The 5,300-nt window shown below is 43.9% G+C and overlaps 1 non-coding gene across 1 annotated transcript; it reads right to left on the bottom strand.

Annotated features, from left to right (window-relative positions):
* Positions 1-545: 545 nt before the first annotated feature.
* Positions 546-620, bottom strand: Trnas-cga. Its single transcript has one exon. It is a non-coding gene; the product is annotated as a tRNA-Ser (tRNA).
* Positions 621-5,300: the final 4,680 nt, after the last annotated feature.

The raw sequence follows: 5,300 nt of genomic DNA, 5'->3' as shown, positions 1-5,300 counted from the left end.
AAGAACAACCTGCATCCGAAAATCTTTATCAATGATTTCAAAATAATATTTCCACGTAGCTGGTCAGAACACGACTTCAATTTATAGCATCAAAAATTACCGGAGAAGCCGCATTATGGGCCGCCGAAGTAAGTGAAAGTTGCCATACTTGCGCTGAGTTTGAACAACTTTTTTTGGCTAAATACTGGTCGTCGAGTAAACAAGAGAAATTAAGAAAAGAGGTTTACCAACCTGAGTATTTTAACAGTAAAAGGAGTACTTTAAGGCAATATTTTGAAAAGTACATAAATAAGACACGTTATTGGAGTGATCCAATTTCTCACAAGGAAGTGATCAGAATTTTGAAGGGAACGTTGCCCATAAATATACGTGAAAAGTTAATAAATGTTCCTGACCACGATGTACAACAATTCTTGTTGGTGATGACTCTATAGATATGATTATGGAAGACGCAAGACAAATGAGTAGTAATCAAATGTCGACTCACACTCATAGTAATACGAATAATTATAATAATATGAAACTTCCTGGCAGATTAAAACTGTGTGCCCGACCGAGATTCGAACTCGGGACCTTTGCCTTTCGCGGGCAAGTGCTCTACCAACTGAGCTACCGAAGCACGACTCACGCCCGGTACCCACAGCTTTACTTCTGCCAGTACCTCGTCTCCTACCTTCCAAACTTTACAGAAGGAGAGCTTCTGTAAAGTTTGGAAGGTAGGAGACGAGGTACTGGCAGAAGTAAAGCTGTGGGTACCGAGCGTGAGTCGTGCTTCGGTAGCTCAGTTGGTAGAGCACTTGCCCGCGAAAGGCAAAGGTCCCGAGTTCGAGTCTCGGTCGGGCACACAGTTTTAATCTGCCAGGAAGTTTCATATCAGCGCACACTCCGCTGCAGAGTGAAAATCTCATTCTGGAATTATAATAATAATTTAACGTATGATAATAATAATACCGAAAACCAGGTCAAACCCGCATCACAGGACCGTGGACAATCTTCATCCTATGGTTGCAATAAAAACAATGATTATAATAAATATAGAAGAGATACTTACTGTGCTAGAGGTAAACCTCGATATGGTGACGCGAATGTGCATAGTAGTGATATTAATAAGAGTAACAGGTACCCAAGTGATGAACCCAATTGCATTCGACCTTGGGAAGATAATTCGAAGCATAATGTTCATCGGCAGGATGGAACAAATGCCTCGAGTCCTCATCCAGCACAAGGAGTTATACCAGTGGGCGAAGGAGCCTCCAATGTGTGACGGGGTGAATACCATAACTCGGATCATACTGTACGGATTGTGGAAGTTCATGAACCCCCACCGATGACTCAACGAGATAGATTAAACTAATACCAGTCACCAAATGCCTTCCTAGGATGACTGGAAAGGAGAAAGAGGGCAGGCATCAATTTGAAGTGAGAGTATTAAGGTACAATAATGATCAGGATATAAGGAATGAGTTAATTGAAGAAAAATCTGAAGTTTCTAATAAATGCGGACAAATTTTACAGGCAATAATTCCAACAAGTAAAAATAATGTTGATGTTGAAATATTAATTGATACTGGAGCAACTATTAGTGTCATGACGTTGGACCGTTTAAAACAGATAAGCCGAGGGGTGAAAATGCCCACTTTTCCTATCATAGGATGTACCGTGTCTGGCGCGTTCAGCGCAAAAATGCAAAAAGTCGTGAAACAGGTACGTGTCGACGTTACAATACGGGGGGCTCAAATAGAAAGTACATTCCTGGTTGTTCCTAAAATGACAGTACCATGTATCTGGGGTTTGGATTTTTTATGTGAGACCGGTGCAGTCATTAATTTAGAGAAAGGTGAATGTACACTCCTGGAAATGGAAAAAAGAACACATTGCCACCGGTGTGTCAGACCCACCATACTTACTCCGGACACTGCGAGAGGGCTGTACAAGCAATGATCACACGCACGGCACAGCGGACACACCAGGAACCGCGGTGTTGGCTGTCGAATGGCGCTAGCTGCGCAGCATTTGTGCACCGCCGCCGTCAGTGTCAGCCAGTTTGCCGTGGCATACGGAGCTCCATCGCAGTCTTTAACACTGGTAGCATGCCGCGACAGCGTGGACGTGAACCGTATGTGCAGTTGACGGACTTTGAGCGAGGGCGTATAGTGGGCATGCGGGAGGCCGGGTGGACGTACCGCCGAATTGTTCAACACGTGGGGCGTGAGGTCTCCACAGTACATCGATGTTGTCGCCAGTGGTCGGCGGAAGGTGCACGTGCACGTCGACCTGGGACCGGACCGCAGCGACGCACGGATGCACGCCAAGACCGTAGGATCCTACGCAGTGCCGTAGGGGACCGCACCGCCACTTCCCAGCAAATTAGGGACACTGTTGCTCCTGGGGTATCGGCGAGGACCATTCGCAACCGTCTCCATGAAGCTGGGCTACGGTCCCGCACACCGTTAGGCCGTCTTCCGCTCACGCCCCAACATCGTGCAGCCCGCCTCCAGTGGTGTCGCGACAGGCGTGAATGGAGGGACGAATGGAGACGTATCGTCTTCAGCGATGAGAGTCGCTTCTGCCTTGGTGCCAATCATGGTCGTATGCGTGTTTGGCGCCGTGCAGGTGAGCGCCACAATCAGGACTGCATACGACCGAGGCACACAGGGCCAACACCCGGCATCATGGTGTGGGGAGCGATCTCCTACACTGGCCGTACACCACTGGTGATCGTCGAGGGGACACTGAATAGTGCACGGTACATCCAATCCGTCATCGAACCCATCGTTCTACCATTCCTAGACCGGCAAGGGAAGTTGCTGTTCCAACAGGACAATGCACGTCCGCATGTATCCCGTGCCACCCAACGTGCTCTAGAAGGTGTAAGTCAACTACCCTGGCCAGCAAGATCTCCGGATCTGTCCCCCATTGAGCATGTTTGGGACTGGATGAAGCATCGTCTCACGCGGTCTGCACGTCCAGCACGAACGCTGGTCCAACTGAGGCGCCAGGTGGAAATGGCATGGCAAGCCGTTCCACAGGACTACATCCAGCATCTCTACGATCGTCTCCATGGGAGAATAGCAGTCTGCATTGCTGCGAAAGGTGGATATACACTGTACTAGTGCCGACATTGTGCATGCTCTGTTGCCTGTGTCTATGTGCCTGTGGTTCTGTCAGTGTGATCATGTGATGTATCTGACCCCAGGAATGTGTCAATAAAGTTTCCCCTTCCTGGGACAATGAATTCACGGTGTTCTTATTTCAATTTCCAGGAGTGTATATTTAATTCCAATGGTAATGTTTTGACAGCCACCCTGAGAAAGGGCCGAGTAATTCCAAATCAGTTATGTATGAATCTAATGGTAAAATATGTCAGTATTGATGATGAAAATGTGTATGATATATGCCTTATTGAATGTTCTGAAGAAATTATTGATAAAATGTCATTGCATGAAAAGGTGTCAGAATCAGAATACTTATCTGTTATCCAAAGGGACGAACTGTACTACTTGTTGGAAGTATATCAGTCGATTTTTAGTAAACGTCCGGGTATAATAAAAGATTTTGAATTCCATATAAAGACATATGCACATAAACCCTTTTGTCGTACTTCCTATTCTATCCCATGGACAAAGAAAGAAGTAGTCAGAAAGGAAATCAATAAAATGTTAGAATGGGGTATTATTGAGCCCTCAGATTCCGAATATTGTAACCCTCTTGTGGCGGTGACATCAGGTTGGTGTTGGATGCCAGAGAGATCAATAAGATCATTATACCTGTACAAACGCGACCAGAGAACCTAGAAGAGTTAGTACAAAAGTTTTATGGTGCCTGCTTCTTAAACTCTTTGGATATGCAGAGTTCATATTGGCAAACTAGAATATCAAAAGAATCTAGAAAATATACTGCATTCGTTTTTCTGGGCCGAAGTTACCAGTTTACTGTCATGCCATTTGGGTTGAAAATAAGCGGTGGTGTTTTCATATCGGCATTAGATACCGTACTGGGCAGAGACCTTTTGAATGAAGTTACTTTATATGTGGATGATTTGCTAATTGCTTCTGAAACTTGGGAGGAACATTTGGACTTATTAAGAAGAGGTTTTGCGAAATTTTTGGAATACGGAGTTACTGTTAATTTGAGCAAATCCAAGTTTGCCCATAACCAATTGAAATTTCTTGGACATATAATCACTCCTGAAGGGATAAAACCAAATCCTAAAAAGATGGATGCGATTAACAGATGTGCTTATCCAAAGAATAGAACGGAATTAAAGTCATTTATCGGCTTAGTTTCATTTTTTCGACGATTTTTACCCAATCAGTTAGGAAGCCAAGACTGTTTGTTACGGCTGTTAAGAAAAAATGTCATGTGGGAGTGGGATTCCGAATGCACGCAAGCGTTTTTATAACATCCGCAATGCTTTGACTAATGCTCCACTGTTACATCATCCGAGACTTGATCAAGATTTTTATATTGCTGCAGATGCTTCTGAAACAGGATTGGGTGCCACTCTTTTACAGATGGACAATCCAGAAGATGTCAGTACCATCAAGATAATTGGGTTTGCCAGCAGAACACACTCTAGCTGTGAACGTGCATATTGTACTACTGAATTGGAAGTACTGGCCGTGGTCTGGCCCCCTAGAAAGTTTCGCTATTTTGTATATGGAAAGAAGATCATTGTATTCTGCGACCACAAAGCTTTATCTTTTATTTTAACAGGAAGGATGTTCCATTCACGTTTAACCCGGTGGGCCTTGCTACTGCAAGAATATGATATTACGCTCAAATACATCAGAGGGAAAGACACCATCATAGCCGATGCTCTTTCAAGACTACCGAAAAGAAAGAATGACGACGAGTGTGAAGAACGGACTATTGACTTTAAAGTCATGAATTTATCAAGGCAATATTGTGAGAGGCAGATTTCACAGCTATCTCGAAGTCTTCCACAACTGCAAGAAGATGATAAGTTGTGGAAAGCCATTAGGCATGCTGTTGAAAGCAAAACGCTAAGTCACTCTCAAGAACAGTATCAATTAAAATCCGGAATATTGTATCGGAAGAAGGATGAAGAAGATGTTTGGAAAGTTTGTGTTCCAAATAAATATTTAGAATCACTAGTATGGTACACTCACTTGAAATGGGGTCATTTTGGTTCCGCTAAATGTACAGCCAAAATAGCACAATACTGCTATCATCCAAATTTGGGACATATAGCTACAAATATTATTAAGAAGTGCAAAATATGTCAGAAGGCGAAACACATAAACTATTGTCGGAAGATAGAATTACATCCTATCATC

This window comes from Schistocerca piceifrons, chromosome 8 (genome assembly GCF_021461385.2).
Source record: "Schistocerca piceifrons isolate TAMUIC-IGC-003096 chromosome 8, iqSchPice1.1, whole genome shotgun sequence".
In the NCBI taxonomy this organism is placed as follows: Eukaryota; Metazoa; Arthropoda; class Insecta; order Orthoptera; family Acrididae; genus Schistocerca; species Schistocerca piceifrons.
The sequence above is the reverse complement of the archived record's forward strand: the minus strand, read 5'-3'. Positions and strand labels throughout refer to the sequence as shown.